Raw genomic sequence first — 17,969 nt, 5'->3', positions numbered from 1 at the left:
TAGTAAACATCGCACGTGTTGAAAAAGGGTTGGGAGACTTGGAACTCCACCACAGCGTCAACCATGGCCTTGACCATTTGATCACGAAGAGCGGTCAGCTCCATCACTTGATTGGTCTTCGCCTTTTCTGCCTCTTCGCGCTGACGGGTCTCCTCCACAAGCGCCACAATTTTATCTGTCAACTCCTTGTTAAGAGTGCGGATGACCTCTTTATACTGCTCTCATTCCTTGTTCTCTATCTCCTGACGCTTGCGAAACCAACGGATTACCCCCTCGTTGGCCATACATTTGTCTTGAAGGGCCCTTATCCGCACCAACGCCTAAAATAAAAAATAACGACAGAGGTAAAGATGAATACACAAGAATTATCAAACTGAAAACGACAGGTACGTACCCTCGACAGATCATAAAGGCCCGAAGCCCCCAAGTCTTTAGTGGCATGCTCACCACAGGGGTTCAGATCTGTCTCCTTGATGATTGAGTTGACCATCTCAATGGCATAGTCTTTAGGCGTGACCAGCCTTTGGACGGGGCCCTTACTCATCATTAAGTGCCCGTTTGGTTCAGCTTTTGAAGTCCAAAAGGCGCTTTTTCAAAAAAGCTCAGACCAGTTTTGCGTTTGGTAAGCTCAAAACGCAACTTTTATACAAAAGTTGCGTTTTGAACTTTCAGAAAAAACTGAAGGAAAACGCGGAATGGCTTATGGACCCTCAGGGGTCCATAAATGAAAACGCGCAGAGCGCGTTTTGTATTATTACCGTTGCAATAGTGAAAATACTAAAATACCCATCACCAATAAACTTTGCCCTTTTCTCTTCTCCGCTCCTCTGTTACAGACCAACACCGGTCAAGAAAGTATCAACCAAATACAAACAAAGCACCACCCAACAATCACCGATCTACCACCACAACCCATTTCAACATTTGATAATCCAAACACAAAATCAACAAAATCAAACCAATTTTACACAATTTTACAAAGGAACCCAATAATGAAATCATAACCAAAAAAAAAAAAAAAAAACCGAGCTGACCCATTTCCGCCGCATGTCGTTGGCAGTGAGGAAGAGATCAAGCAACGGTGGAGAGGAAGACAGGCAGCGGTGAAGGCAGAGATCAAGCACCGATCTGACCCATTCCTCCCTTTTGGATTTCCCATCTATCTTCGTTTGATGAGAATCATGCAGACGAAGAGCTAAGAAAAAAAAAAAAGAAAAAAAAAAAAGAGAGGAAGAATCATGCAGACGAAGAGCTAAGAAAAAAAAAAAAAAAAAAAGAGAAGAAGGAAGAATCATGCAGACGAAGAGCTAAGAAAAAAAAAAAAAAAAAAAAAAAAAAAAGAGAGGACGAATCATGCAGACGAAGAGCTAAGGAAAAAAAAAAAAAAAAAAAAGAGGAAGGAAGAATCATGCAGACGAAGAGCTAAGAAAAAAAAAAAAAAAAAAAAGAGAGGAAGAATCATGCAGACGAAGAGCTAAGAAAAAAAAAAAAAAAAAAAAAAAAGAAAAAGAGGAAGAAGGAGAGCTCTCTGGGACGTTCTGGAAACTTGGAGAAGTGAAATGGAAAAAGAAAGGAAAGAAGGAAATAAAGGAAAAGAGTGGCCAGTGGGTACGTGTGTGGACTGGAAAAAAAGAGGGGGAAAAAAAAAAGAAAAAAAAGAAGAAAATGCGGTAAGTGAGTGGAGGAGAAAAAAAATGAAAAAGAAGGAAATATTATCACAATATTTTCACAATAAATATTAAGTAGTAGGTTATTATTAGCTAACACTTGTTGGAAAAAAATAATTTTTTTAGAAAGAGAAAAAAATAATTTTAATAGTACGTTCAAATTAATATTAGTATCAATTTTTATCACAATATTTTTACAATACTTTCACAATAAATCTTAAGTGGTAGATTATTATTAGCTAATATTGGTAAGAAAAAAATAATTTTTTTAGAAAAAGAAAAATTGATTTAAGTATGATGAAGTAATTGATTTAAGTATGAAACAAACTCACATAAAAAAAAAAAAAGTATGAAATAAATTCCCTTATATATACATTGTCCTTTTTGGTCATTTATCCCTCAAAAAGTCACTTTTATAAGTGCTAGCCAAACACTCAGCTTTTTCATTATGCACTTTTTAACAGTTTTTACCAAACACTCAGCTTTTTGAAACTCCACTTTTTTATTATACACTTTTACAAAACTCCACTTTTTCATTATGCACTTTTTCAAAAAGCTGAACCAAACTCACCCTAAACCTTTGCCAACCCTGTGGTGAAAGAAGGGAAGGGATTTCCACTACTAATCCTCTACAGATTGGCCCATCCCCTTCTTAGCCGAACAGTTATCCTTGGCATCATTTTTTCTTTTTAAGGCAACCTTCGGGGCCACCTTAAGTGTCAACCCTGAAGCCTCCCCCTGCTGCTTGCGCACAGCAGCTAACTTCCTTATTAGCGCCCTCTACTTGCCTATATCCATCTCTGGAAAAAGTGACAGGACGAATTAAAAAATGGACAGGCGAGGTAAAAAAATATGTAACAAAAATACAGATGGACAGGGGAACTTACGACATTATGAAGAGGTGTGCAGTCGTCGGGCTATAGGCGTCGACTCTAGACCACCGCAAAAGGTGTCAAGGGTAACCAAGTCCTTCCACTTCCTCTCTTCCAAGGGGATCACCCAAACCTTCCTAAGAAAGTTCTCTCAATTATCTTAAGACAGACTTCAGCTGAAAAACAAGAAAGATCTGAGTGTTAGGTACAAAACTAAACTTGGCGAAGATAAGAAAAGTCGACGGCTCACCAGACTCCTTGACAATCCCCCAAGTGTTATCAAATCCATCAGGCATACTAGCCCACTCCTCAGGCCTGCACACCCACTCTGTCCCTTTGACGAAAAAGTACCTATTCTTCCTGTTTCTGTTGGAATCTGGCATGTTGGACACTAGTCTAAGCAACGACTTCCTAGCTAGGAAGTGGTAGATGCCCTTTGATGAAGATATCTACTGGGGCTTGTAATAATAAAAGAACTCGTCGAGCGTAAGTCGACGGTTTCCCCCACTCAATTGACCCTATATCTCTTCGGCACCAATAAAAATCCTCCACGCATTCATGGCAATTTGGCTGACGAATAACCCAAGATAGTTGGCAAGTTGACGATGTAATTTCGTCAACAACAGTCTTAGCCCAATGGTGAATATGGCATCGTACATGCCAACATCCGTCGTCTTCCCTGAATAACACCTCTCAAATTTCCCTAGCAGGCGGATAGGAATGCTATCAGGAATTTGGTAATGGTCATGAAGGGTGTTGAAGACCTTCTGTGACATAGACGGATAGAAATCATTCACCGTCCATATCTTAGGTAGAATGAAGGGCCTACTGCCGCTACCATCCACCTGGCCTACCAACTCGTCACTTTCCTCTTGACTCCCCTCATCACTCTCTTCTTCCTCTTCATTTTCCCCTACCTCTCCTTCCTCTCCCTCGTTGTCTTCTCTTTCTTCATCCTCTTCATACTCCTCCTCTTCCCTGTCGTCAGGAGAATGAGCAGACAGTTCCCTTTCTAGGGACTAAGTTGAGCACTCATCGGGCCCACGACCTGACTGGTAGACCTCATCGTAGCCCGCACCCTTACAGACTGATGACAACTATTCACTTGTCGCTTCTCTACCACCTGACATCTATTCACCTACAAGCGATGAAGGTATTCTAAGAACCTATTTGACGGGTCTCTATATAGATGACGACCAACTGAGAAAATAAATAAAGAAAAAGATAACAAAGGGGACTTACAAGGAAGGTAAACGGTATCTCGCAACAACGGGTTCCTCAAAGATGACACTGCAATGCAAAGGACGGGCACTCAAGAACAACAACTTGATGAAAGTGATCTGATCTCAAGAGCTCTTAAGGAATAAAAAAAAAAATAAAGGAAACAATTGAGGAGGAAGGAACTATTTATAGGGCAAAGGGGCACGACAAATGAAGCGACACTTTTGATTGGAAACAAGGCCAACCTGCAAGCACCATGTGTCACCTAGCATTTAAACATAGGGTTTCCTATGCCATTTAATGACACACACTTCGATAAAACTCTAATTAATGATCATAATTACTCATTACTCCACAGTCCATCAGCTGAAACAGATGGAACCATGGAATAGAGGGCAGCTGATGGGGGTAATTTTGACGAAGGTTCAACAAATCTCAGTAACACCACACAAGGAAACTGACGACACCCACGGGTCTGTCAGTCCCACAGGAGCAGACAGAGGATCCAGAGGGACGGCATGAAAAGCGACGAGGCCATGTTAATGCCCGACGCAATGGAAGGCAAATGGGGTGAGTAAAAGGCCGATGGGGTGAATGAAAAATCTGATAGGACCGACTTAGTCTTCCTTGGCCCCCATGAGTATTCATACAAGGAAACATCCTATGCACCACACACGAAAGCCCTACAATCTCAAAAAGCCTAATAGCATATTTTCCCCAAAAGGGAAAATCGCTACTCCTAAGGGATCTTGATTCACTACTCACCACTATATAAGCACCAGACCTACTCATTCCTCAGGTATGCAGAAAATCCCTAGCTCTCTCACTATAGAGTTCTTAGAGATTTCTCATTCGCTAACTTGACTTTCGGAGGGTTCTTGGCCAGTACCACACCGATGCCTTCTGCTTAGTCCTTGTGTTATTCCATAGGTACTCATTGGCGTGACTTGGGGCCGACAACTCACTGACGATTTTAGTACATCATCATAAAGTATAAAAGAAGTTTATGCCCCATGAATGATAAAGAGTGCTTGAGCAGTAACATCTTACATGTAGGGCATATGACTCATAATATTTTTGGTATCCTTGGGAAATTTCTCTCGTATTTCCTACAAAGAAGAGAGTTGAACAAGAATAAATTGAACTCAACTAGACAAATGTGCCCTTATTTAAACCAGATTTATATTTTGGGTAATAATTATCACACACTTGTTATTACACATTCATTGTCACATGAATTGAAATCATGAAAGCATGTTTTTAAAATATGATTTCACAATTTTAACTAAAATTGAATTTTAAAAACGAGATTTCAAAAGGAAGTGTGAATGTTGTGCAATAGAAAGTGTGTAATAAAATATTCCAAGTCCAATGCCCCATATGCATAATGTTATAGCTTAACCAATCTCTCTATCATGGGGCACAAATTTCTTTTATACTTCAAGACCTATTAACAAGCCTTCTAAATAAAAAGCTTTTTAAATCCATCCTCAAACAAAAAGCCTTCCAATGGGGCATCTTTTAAACCTTCAACCAATGCCATTTTTAAAATCCTTTTCCAAAAGAAGTTAAGATTGAACTTTCATTTTACCTTAAAAGATGAACAAAAACCATGGATTTTCATTTCCTAAATCATCTTTCTTCCATTAAAACCATGGAAACTGATGATGCAAAAAATCAACAATTGAGCTCATCGTCGTAACGGATGGACCATACTGTGAATGAGGTCGTCTTTGTAGATGAGAAACCTGCAAAATGAACGGGGTGGAAGAGTAAAACATCAGTGTGGTGTCAGCCAAACCGCCTCCGATGCTTAAGTGAGTAAGAGAGAAAGATTCTAGAGAGAAAATGAGTAGAGTGTGATTTCGCAGATTATTTGTGTGTAATTGATCATACCTTGGGTTTCTGGTGCTTTCTCTTTTATAGTTGAATGCCTAATCAATGGGTAATGAATCACTGTATTTATACTCAACGGCTAGTGCATTACAGAATCTTTGTCTGAAGTTCACAACTCATTCTATGACCGTTGCTTCGTCCATTATGTTTCGTCATCAATGATCGTAATAAATGTGTAACATCTTCTTTGAGTAAATGACGATCTTTACGTAGTGACGACCATAAATTTCTGACTCATCAGCTGCCCCCTTGTTCGAATGGTCGTCTATTAGACGAGATAAGAACAAATTCATCTAACACTTCGTATTCCATGTATTGCACATTTATGACAATTTTGATGTTTGAGCAGTTGAATGCCATGTCTACGGCCAAGATGCGTTCATCGTGCAAACATGTCTCGGTTTTTCCACACATGTTTTGGCCACTTGTTTTGCATTTTTCCCTCCTTTTTCCTTTCTTCAGTATTTTCTCCATATTTAGTTTCCGTTCTAGGGTTTGTTTCTTCTCCGAGCTTCCTTTCTCTGTCTTGCGTTTCCTGGTAAGTTCTTCGTGCTATTTCTTCTTTTTCTGATTCTTCCATGGTAGATTCTTCTGCTGTTAGAGTAAATTGTCCTTTGATAGCTTTCTTTTTCGCTCATTTGGGTAGTTTACTTGAGTCCGTAGAGGGGGAGTGCCTTGAAAGGATTAGTTTCTTTGTAGGAGAGGACTGTCCATATACCTCTGTCCTTTCTTCTTTATTTCCTCTGGTTTCCCATTCTACTAGGGTAGCTAGGTCGTTGAAAATGTCTAAGGTGAGGTCCAATGATCTGGAGATGGAGCTATCCTCGTTTGATGATCTCATGGTCTCGAAGGCCACTTCTATGTCCACCCCCTATAAAGCCTGGAACATCTCGTGTTCCCTTATGGGAAAGGATGAGCAGCGAATTAGGAATAGGTTTCAGTTCCCTGATTCTGTGAAAATTAGGATCCCAAGTGACGAAAAGAGGGCTTGTCACTCTTATGCTGATGAGGTTTGTTTTTACGAGACTGATTTTTTTAGTGGTCTTCGTTTCCCTATTCATCCTTTGCTAGGGAACTTTTTTCCTATTTGCATCTTGCTCCAGCACAGTTAGTGCCTAACTCTTGGTGGATTCTCATTTCTTGCATGGTGATATGCATGTCCGCCAATGATGGTGATGACATCAAGAGGGACGAATTCCTCCATTTTTATCGTCTAAGGAAATCTAAGGACCCCAGCTATTATGAGTTTAAGTCGTGGGATAGGGCTTCTAGGCTAATCCTTGATTACCCTTCATCTCTCCGAAACTAGAAGCCAAATTTCTTTTTTATCTTTGGAAGTGGTTAGGAGTTTGTCCCTGGTGAGGACTTGGATGAACGCCCCAAGTTTTTTCGTAGTTGGGCAGTTCCAGTGTCTGGTGCATCTTTCTCGTCTTTTCAGTTGCTTTTCCCTTCTTTTATGAGTGACGATGATAGGTGACTTATTTGTATTCTTGTTTTGCAGTTGCCTAGTGTCCTCGTCTGAAGAAGAGGTACCAGCGTCATGCTGAGAAAGTAAAGGAGTATCTTGAGTCTGTCAAGGATTTTGATGAACTCGTTTCTCCTCAATCTTTGTTTTTACACTTTTTGGGTTCGAAACTGTCTACTAAGGTTCGGAAGAATTTGGAAGTTGTGAGAAAAAGTACATGTTTCTGCCTTCTTCTTTCTTTTCTTCTTCTTTTCTTTTTTTTTTTTTTTTTTTTTTTTTTTTTTTGCCTCTTCCTTTCAAAAATGACGACTAAGTTTAGCAAGCAGAAATTAGCTAAGGCCCAAGAGAAGAAGGCCAAGGGTGGCACCATTAGTGGTTTTTTGTCCAAGAAAAAGGCTGGTGACGTTGTTAAGAAAGATCTTGTGACAACGCCTTCTCCTACCCATTCACCTGCCAAGAGCCCTGCTTCTCCCACTTCGTCATTGGAGATGATTGTTTCTGGTGGAGAGGAGCTTAGGAAGAAGAAAAAGGCTGGTGGTAAATCTTTCCTTCCTACCTTCTAGGATGATGCTAACACAGCAGCTTTAAAGGCCTATGAGGCACTTTTTGTGGATAATCTGGGTCCTCTGATGGTGAAGTCATCCAACGAGGTGATGTCGTCCCGTATCCACAAGCTTGTGCAAGTGGGCTGTTTTTAGCTTCTTCTTTTTCTTTGTTTTGTTTCTACTAAGGGAGAATTTCTTTGTAGGCTTTGGGGGAGTATCTGTTCATCTCTAGGAAGCTCTTGGACTTAGAAAAGAAGTTGGCCACATCTAAGCCCTTGGTCAAGTCTTTACCTGCTAAGAATGAGACGCTAAAGAACAAGGTTGTTATTCTTACTACTGAGGCTGAAAATTACAAGGAGCGTGTGACAACCTTGGAAAACAGCCTACAAGTGGAGAAGGACTTCGACAAGTTGAAGGACAAGCAGATCAGTGACTTGGAGCTGAAACTACAGAACGTTGGGGCCACGACGGTACAAGACTTCAAAGACTCTAACGAATATTCTAATGACTTGTGCAAGTACAACGTGGAAGGCTTCAATCTCCTTGTGAAGTGGATGGTGAAGCATCATTCGGGCTTGGATCTCTCTGGCTTGGCTGTGGACGACGTCAAGAAGGAACTTATGTCTGATCGTCCCTTTGAGGTTACAGCGGAGAATGTGACGGAGGAAGCCACAAACACTGCTGAAGTGATGAAGGAGGCGCCTGTCCCTAATGAGCAGTAATCTTTTATTTATTTATTTTTATTGCAAGGCAAGAACAATATTTTTCTTTGGGCCCGTTATTTTGGGCGATTGAACAATTCCTTTGGGGCCCGCTGCTTTGGGCAAGTAAACAATTACTTTAATAATTGACAGGTAGGTTGGTTGCAGCATGCAACTCTTTTTATGTTTGGTTGTGCTTGGACAACCTTCTGTGACGATGTGTTGAAGCAACTTTTCATACTTAGCTCATGCCTTGAACAGCTCTCTGTTTTTGGCTATGTTGGAACAATCGTGTTTGAATGACAGTGCTGATCGTGTTTGAACTCCCTAGTGTTTTTCGTTGTGTTTTGAGTCATCTCTGAATGATGACCTTAGGTGTATTTGAACACTTGGCGTTCTTTAGCTGTGTTTAAGGAGCTTTTACTACGTCACATTTGAATGACGATCTCAGTTGTGTTTAGTACTCTGTATTTTAACGGCTTTTTGTTTAGTCATGTTTGAACAACGATTTTAGTCGTGTTTGAACAACTTAGCACTTTTAGCTATGTTTGAACAACTTTTTATGGAGTCATGTTTGAATGACGATATTAGTTGTGTTTGAACAACTTAGCATTTTTTGCTGTGTTTGAACAGCTTTTTAGTGAGTCATCTTTGAATGACGATGTTAGTTGTGTTTAAACAACTTAGCATTTTTAGCTGTGTTTGAACAACTTTTTATTGAGTCATGTTTGAATGACAATGTTAGTTGTGTTTGAACAACTTAGCACTTTTAGCTATGTTTGAACAACTTTTTATGGAGTCATATTTGAATGACGATATTAGTTGTGTTTGAACAACTTAGCATTTTTGGCTGTGTTTGAACAACTTTTTAGTGAGTCATGTTTGAATGACAATGTTAGTTATGTTTAAACAACTTAACATTTTTAGTTGTGTTTGAACAGTTTTTTATTGAGTCATGTTTAAATGATGATGTTAGTTGTGTTTGAACAACTTAGCATTTTTAGCCGTGTTTGAACAGCTTTTGATTGAGTCATGTTTGAATGACAATGTTAGTTGTGTTTGAATAGCTTTTTATTGAGTCGTGTTTGAATAATGATATTAGTTGTGTTTGAACAACTTAGCGTTTTTAGCCGTGTTTGAACAGTTTTTGATTGAGTCATGTTTGAATGACGATGTTAGTTATGTTTGAACAACTTAGCATTTTTAGCTATGTTTGAACAGCTTTTTATTAAGTCATGTTTGAATGACGATGTTGCGCTGTACTTGTGACTTAGAGTCATGGTATTGGAGCGTCTTTTAGGTTTTTTTGTCTTAAATGACAATTATATTGGTTGTGTTTGAACAACTCTGATTTAGTCGACTTTGGTAGTTGTGTATCAACAACTTCGATGGCTATGATGTTGTTGGCTGTGCGTGAATAGCTTTTGATTTGAAATCTTAATGACGAAGGTCCTTAGGACGTCTCCCAAGGATGACTCCTAAGCGTTGTACATGTTTTGATAGATCATGGATAATCATTGATAAATACGCATGGATAATGCTTTCATGTATTATTGATCTTATGAATGACAAAAGTAATGACTGTCATACATACTGATATGAAGATTAGGCAACTTGAAATGTAAAACATTCCTTACTGGTAGTATTTCTTCAAGTGTTCTATATTCCATGGTCAAGGCAGTTCTTGGCCGTCTAAAGACTTCAAGTAGTAGGAGCCTTCTCTAGAATGATAGATTATTTCGTAAGGGCCTTCCCAGGCTGGTCCCAGTTTTTCTTGTGATGGGTCCTTTGTTGCTTGTGATACCTTTCTAAGGATGAGGTCTCCTGTGTTGAACATTCTTACCTTAACCTTTTTGTTATAGTATCTGGCCATTGCTTCCTTGTATTTGGCCATTCGCTTCATAGCTTCTTCTTTGACTTTATCAACTAGGTCCAGATTACTATTAAACTCCTGTTGATTCTTCTGGTCTTCATATGTTTTAACTCGGAAGCTCATCAGTCCTACTTCCACTGGTATGACGGCTTTAGTGCCAAATGTCAGTCTAAATGGTGTTTCTCCTGTTGGAACTCTTGTGGTTGTCCTATATGCCCAAAGGACATTTTGTAGTTCTTCAAGCCATGCCCCCTTTGCCCTCTTAAGCCTAGTTTTGATAATTTTGAGCTAGCTTCTGTTCGTCACTTCTGTCTAGCCGTTGGCCTAAGGGTGTCATGGAGAAGAGTAGTGGTTCTTAACTTCCAAGTCTTGGCAAAATTTTTGAAACTTGGGGTTGTCAAACTGCTTTCCATTGTCCGATATTATGACATGTGGGACTCCAAACCTACAAATGATGTTTTTCCACACAAAGCTTGTGACTTTAGCCTTTGTTATCGTCGTCACTGGCTCTGCTTCTACCCATTTTGTGAAGTAATCGATTATGACGTTCAGAAATCTGAGTTGCTTCTTCCCTAGAAGGAATGGACCCATAATATCAATTCTCCATTAGGCGAAGGGCCATGGTGAGGATATGGGTGTCATCGTCTCTCCTTGTCTCATCTAGACGTTTGCGAAGCGTTGACACTTGTCACATGCTCTGATGATGTTGTACGCGTCTTTTTGTAGGGTTGGCTAGTAATATCCTGCTTTGAGCGCCTTTCCTACTAAAGATCTTGCCCCAGCGTGGTTTCCACAAATTCTCTCGTGTATCTCACGGAGCACATAATCTGCTTCTTCTAAACTAGCATATCTTAGATATGGAAGTGAATATCCTCGTCTGTATAGCATGCCGTCAATAATGATGAAGTGAGCTACTCTGATATGTATCTTCCTTGCTTCCATCTTATTTTTAGGGAGTCATCCTTCTTTCAAGTAACGGGTGATGGGAGTCATCCATTCGTCTTGCACTTTTATCTTCAGAACTTGCTCACCTTCTGTGCTTGGCTGCCCCCTTATCTATTCACATAGTTCGGAGGTCGTATTGTAATCATCTGATGAAGCCAATCTTGCTAGAAAGTTAGCTTCTACATTTTTGGCTTAAGGGATTGGCACAAAGTCTAGACTGTCAAAGTGCTGTAAGAGTCGTTGGATGATCTTCAAGTATCTCTGCATCCTTTCTTCTTTGGCTTCATAATCTCCCTTCACTTGTCCAATTATTAGCTGAGAGTCAACTTAGATGACAAGGTTTTTTGCTCTAATGCCTTTGCTAGACTTAGCCCTGTTAGCAATGCTTCATATTCTACCTCGTTATTTGTTGCTAGGAATTGCAATCTGATTGCATACTTCAATGTTTCTTTTTCTGGAGATATGAACACCATTCCTGCTCTTCTTACTTTTTTCGTGGCAAACCCATCTATTTGAACCGTCCATGTTTCCATGAGAGGGTCTTCTTCCTTATAGGGGTAAGTGAATTCTGCAATAAAATTTGCTAGCACTTGGGATTTGATTGCTGCTTAGGGCCGATATTTGATGTCAAATTGGCCCAATTCAATCGCCCATTGAATGAGTCGCCTGCTACATCTATCTTGTTCATTGTCTTTCTTATAGGTTGGTCAATCATGACGACGATGAGGTGTGCTTGGAAATAAGGACAGAGCTTTCTGGAAGCAACCAATAATGCAAAAGTTATTTTTTCCATCCTTGGATAATTTGCCTCTACTCCTTGGAATGCCTGGCTGGTATAATAAATTGGCTCTTGGACGTTCCTTTCTTCTCTGATCAGTGCTGAACTTGCTTCAGTATTGGATACTGCTAAGTAGAGGACAGCTTCTCTCCCATCACCAAAGGGCTTAATAGAGGTGGCTTCATCAAGTACTCCTTTAACTTCTCAAGGGCTTCCTCGCATTCATCATTCCATTGAAAGGCTTTTTTCAATACCTTGAAGAATGGCATGCACTTGTCTGTTGCCTTAGAGATGAATTTGTTTAAAGCTACAACTTTTCATGTTAAGCTCTGCACCTCCTTCACAATTTTAGTGATTTTACCTCGATTATCGCTTCTACTTTGTCTGAATCCACATCTATTCCTCGTTAGGACACCATGAATCCCAAGAATTTTCCTGAAACAACAGCAAAAACACACTTTGCAGGGTTTAACTTCATGTCGTACTTACATAATGTGCTAAAGGTTTCTTTAAGATTGTCCAAGTGGTTGGCTTCGTCCTTGCTTTTCACCAGCATATTGTCTATGTACACCTCCACATTCCTTGCAATCTGATGAGAGAACATGCAGTTCACCAATCTTTGGTAAATAGCTCCTGCATTCTTCAATCCAAAGGGCATAACTTTGTAGCAATACAACCCTTGGCTGGTAACAAACGAGGTCTTCTCTTGATCATCTTCGTCCATAAGAATCTGGTTGTATCCAGAAAATGTGTCCATGAAACTTAAGAGCTTATGTCTAACAGTTGAGTCTACCAGCTGATCAATCCTCAGCAAGGGGAAGCTATCTTTTAGGCAAGCTTTGTTCAAGTTTGTGGAATCGACGCACATTCTCCACTGGCCATTACTCTTCTTTACCATGACCATGTTTGCTAACCAATCGGGATAGAAGACCTCCCTGATGAAGTTGGCTTCTAACAGCTTCTCTACTTCTTTAGTTACAGTTTTATTGCACTCTGGTGCGAATATTCTCCGCTTCTGCTATACGAGCTTGCATTCTGGGTTGACGATGTTGTATGATCTTCCTATCAATCCTAGGCATATCCTCGTGTTTCCTGGTGAAAACATCTTGGTTTGCCATTAAGAAGAAGATCATCTTCTCTTTCTCTAAAGTTGAGAGTGCAGTTCCTATCTTCAATACCTTCATCGAATCTCCTGGGACGATCTCAACTTCTTGTGGTGTTTCTGAAAGTTCGGGGATGGGTTCTGGTTCATTAATCACCCACATGTGGTTCTCTCCCGATGCCAAGGTAGCTTGATAGCATTCTCTTCTTAAAACTTGGCCTCCTTTGATTTCTCCTACTCCATGGGCTGTTGGAAACTTCACCTTCAAGTAATATGTTGACGTTACTGCTCTTAATCTGTTGAGTGGAGGTCTTCCCAAGATGATATTGTATGTTGAAGGGTAATCAACTATGAGGAAATTAATTTCCTTGGTAACCTATGCTGGGTAAGTTCCTGCAATCATAGTTAGAATGACGATGCCTCTAAGGACGATTCTATCCCCTGTGAAGCTTACCAGAGGTGATGTGAAAGGCCTGATCCTTTTCTTATCCAGCTTCATCTGCTGAAATGTGGGCAAGAAAATGATATCTGCCAAGCTTCTGTTGTTAATGAGCATTTGGTGGATGTTGAACTCTTCTACTCTAAGCATGATTATTAGTGGATCGTTATGGGGTTGCCTGATGTCGCAATCGTCTCTCTCTAAGAAGACGATGTCAGGCTCATCATTCTTTAACATCTTCATTGGAGGGAGCCACGAATGGACGCTGTTTATTTCTCTCCCTTGTGCTTTTCTCAAGGACTTCAGCGTTTCGCCTACTGTTAGTCCTCCCAAGATCATCTTTATCTCTCCTGCAGGGAGTTTGTTGTCCCCTACCTCTCGAGTTTTGTCCTGGTCATCCTTCTGTTGGTATTTGTGGGGCTCCGTCTTTCTGATGTACCTCTGTAACTTCCCTTGCCGGATCAAAGTCTCCACCTAGTCTTTCAAATGTTTTCACTCATCAATACAATGCCTGTGGTCCTGGTGAAACCTACAATACTTGCTTTTGTCTCTTCTTTCTACTAGAGTGCTAATTGGCTTTGGCCATCGCAGGGAGGGATCGTCTCTTATCTATATAAAGACCTGCTCAATTGGCATTATTAAAGGAGTAAAGTTAGTGAACTTGGGTTTCCTCTCTAGAAGTTCATTCTTTTTTCCTGTGGTCTGCACAACACTTTATGTCTCCTTCTTCTTATCGTGATTGCTACTCATTCCTTCGTCTCTCTTCCTTTTTCCTTTCATTTCTGTTACGAGCACTGCGTCTTCTGCATTCATGTACTTCTAAGCTTTACGGAGCAACTCTGCAATTGTTTTCGATGGACTTTTAGTGATTTAGAAGAATAAATCTCCTGGCAACAACCCCGCTTGGAAGGTTGTTAAGATGACTTGATCTTTAGATTCATCTACCTACAGCAACTCTTTATTGAATTGGGTGACATACTATCTTAGTGATTCTCCTTCTGCCTGTTGAATGTTAAGAAGATAGCTAGTTGGCTTTTTGTGTCTTTGCCTCCCGATAAAATGACAAACAAAACCCTTGCTAAGTTGTTCAAAATCTGCAATAGTTCCTGGGGGTATCTTGCTGAACCATACCCTGGCTGCTCCTTTCAATGTTGTTAGGAATGCCCTACACATCACCTCGTCTAGGGTCATCTGTAATAGCATTAACATCTTGAATGATTCGATGTGATCCAAGGGATCCTTGGAACCGTTGTATGACTCCAACTGTGGGAGATAGAATTTTGGTGGGAGAGGGCGATTCAGCACTTCATTAGTGAATGGTGAGTCCATCCTATGAATCACCCCATCCAAATTCTCTCCGCCTTTGTCCTTTATAGCACTTTTTAGTTCGTCCATCTCTTTCCTTATGTTGCGAAGCTCATTCTCCACCCTGGTGGAATCTTCTCCTAAAATTTTGTCTCATGAGAGTTTGATTCTTCTTCATTTTGGTTTTCACCTGTTCGCCGATGTTCTGCGTTTTGGGATTCCATTGTCTTTCATAGTTCTTCATTCTGGGCAGTCAGCTCTTCCACATTAGCCAAGAGGGCTTGGATTTGTTATTGTTGCACAGCATCTGGCTAAGGTGTGGCCTCTGCTTCCATCTCATACTCCGAGGAACTCTTTTGTCACTAGGAAGATGACTTGAACGATTAGCGTTCCAACAGACAGCGCCAAACTAATGATGCAAAAAATCAACAATTGAGCTCCTCGTCATAGCAAATGGACGATATTGTGAATAGGGTTTTCTTTGTAGATGAGAAACCTGCAAAATGAACGAGGTGGAAGAGTAAAACGCTGGTGTGGCGTCAGCCAAACCACCTCTAATGCTTAAGTCAATAAAGGAGAAAGATTCTAAAGAGAAAATGAGTAAAGAGTGATTTCGCAGAATATTTGTGTGTAATTGATCGTACCTTGGGTTTCTGGTGCTTTCTCTTTTATAGTTGAATGCCTAATGGGCAATGAATCACTGTATTTATGCTCAGAATCTTTGTCTGAAGTTCACAGCTTATTCTGTGACCATTACTCCATCCGTTACGTTTCGTTAGCAATGATCATAATAAATACGTAACATCTTCTCTGAGTAAATGACAATCTTCACGTAGTGACGACCAGAAATTTTTTGACTCATCAAAAACCATTTACTTAAAAAAAAAAAATTCTCAAATGGTTTAGATCTAAATCTTGGGTATAGTTTTCTAAAAGACATGGGAATCCTTTTACCTTAAAAAAAAAAAAAAAAAAAAAAAAAAAAAAAAAAAAGCTTTCAAAATGGTTTTAATCTTGGACTTTGTTTTCTTTAAGATTCATAAAAGTTCTTTATTCCGTTTTTTTTTTTTTTTTTCAAAACCCTTCTTTCTTAAAATTGATCTCTCTTTTCTCATCAAAGAAAATACCATCTTTTACACACACAAAAATTAAGAGAACCCTTTTTATGGGTTACTTTCCCAAAAAGTTTAACCCTAGTTTCAAAACAAACCTTTTCCCAAAAAGTCATTATGTTTTCCAAAAAGAAAATACTCATCTTTTCAAATGTAAGATAAAATGTTTTCTTTTTACATAAAAGTTGTCTTTAAATCTTTTAATGGCATCTTTTTTATGAGGTTTGATATGTGTCTATGATTCACTTCCATTGAATCAATGGTACCAAGCTAACATATTCCTCGGCCCCTCCCCCTACACTAACCCTTTTTTTTGGGGGGGTTTGTTGTGTTTATGCATGAGAATGAACTTGGAGAATAAGTTTTTCTTATTGCTTTAATGTGCATAAGGTGATATCATACTCACATGTTGGTTATACATATTTATATTCTTGCAACATCATAAATAAGGACCTTCACATGCTACTTGTATATATTCACATGTTTTGCCTGTAAATATTTTTTGCAATAATATTCACATGATACTTTGTGTATGTTTGGATAGCACGTCTCACGTCTGCGTCCGCGTTTTCCTTTTTTTTTTTTTTTTTTTTTTTTTTCCAGCCGCATATTGTTGACTTTTCAGCCATGAACAGTGACTTATATACTGTTCACGGGTCCCACAAACTCCACTTTTTATCAACTTTTTCATTAAAAATGGATCCCACGGTACTATTTACACATTTAAAAATTATTTTGCTACAGTGTTTTCAGTTTTCAGTTTTCAGTTTCAGCAAAATAAGTTCTATCCAAACAGACCCTTTATATGTAGATAAATACTCACATGATATGTATGTGTGTGTGTATATATATATTGTTTGGACAAAAACTCTTTCAAAAACAAAATGCCAAGTGTTTAATTTATTTTCCTAAAATGTGAATGTTGAAGTTAAATTAAAATGAGGTACTATCCTTTAGATATGCGGTGTGGGGTGCCTAACAACTTCCCCACCCATAACCGAACTTCTAAGTCCAAAATATTTGGTTCAAAGCATTAGTTTACCTTAATTAATTTAAAGACCCTTGAATCTTTTTTCTTTTTCTTTTCTTTTTTTTTGTTAGTTGGGTAACTAAAACAAATTAGATAAATAAGTGACCAATCACACCTAAAACAAAACCAATGATTGGTGGCAACTCCTTAAAATTAAATAAGAAAAGATACACACACACACACATACATCACCCTAGTAACATATGCACACATAAATATGTTGCCAAGCACCCAATGTAGAAATGCTTCGGGGGACAAACTGGAAAGGGGCCTACACCCAAGTCAGAGGGCGTCCGTAGGAAGGACCTAAAATGAATGAGAAATGGGCCAATTGAGTGATTTAGGAGCTTCAAGTGAAGAAACATACCAAAAAATTAGAATCTATGCGAAAAAATGAGTAAGACTAGTTAGAAATTTTTTACTTCTGGTCAATAGTCAACGCAAAATCAACAATCAACTATAGTTAAAGCCAACAATCATAGGTTGGTCAACGGTCAATGGTTTGGTCCACAAGCCAAATCCAGGTGGTTTGGGTCAACCAAACTAAGTCAGCTGACATGGCATTAACGAGGCACTAACTGGCATTAATGTTGATGTGGTGCTGACATGGCAAGGTTGATTGGGCATGATGACATCATGGATAACATCAGATGGGCCGAAAGGCACATGGGCAAGCATGATCGAGGTGAAGGCTGGTACGCGAAACAGGCGACGATGCATATGGATCTATCAGCAGTGTGTGAGACGACGTGGGACAGCGGCTGGCTGTCGATCTTTTGGGTTTTGGTCGTTGAAGGAAGATGATGACACCAGTGTAGTGAGTGACAGGAAAGGAATGGTGCCTGAAATGATCACCAGAGCTATTGGCCGTGCGTGTTGGCACGTGCGGCAATGGTTGTAGGCTGAATCCCTAGCTTTTGTAGATTAGAGACCAATGGAGAGATCTGTGTGGTTGGTTTCTTCAAAAGAAGGCTCAACTTGCACAAATTTGGGGAAAAAAAAAGACATGGCTTGTGTG

At 39.6% G+C, this 17,969-nt stretch overlaps 1 long non-coding RNA gene across 1 annotated transcript; it reads right to left on the bottom strand.

Annotated features, from left to right (window-relative positions):
• Window positions 1–789: 789 nt before the first annotated feature.
• Window positions 790–1,218, bottom strand: LOC126712945 (uncharacterized). Its single transcript, XR_007651221.1, has 2 exons — window positions 1,035–1,218; window positions 790–827 (listed from the first exon to the last, which is right to left on the bottom strand). It is a non-coding gene; the product is annotated as an uncharacterized LOC126712945 (long non-coding RNA).
• Window positions 1,219–17,969: the final 16,751 nt, after the last annotated feature.

The sequence above is a fragment of the Quercus robur genome, chromosome 2 (genome assembly GCF_932294415.1).
Source record: "Quercus robur chromosome 2, dhQueRobu3.1, whole genome shotgun sequence".
Taxonomy (NCBI): Eukaryota; Viridiplantae; Streptophyta; class Magnoliopsida; order Fagales; family Fagaceae; genus Quercus; species Quercus robur.
This window is presented reverse-complemented; position numbering and strand designations above follow the sequence as displayed.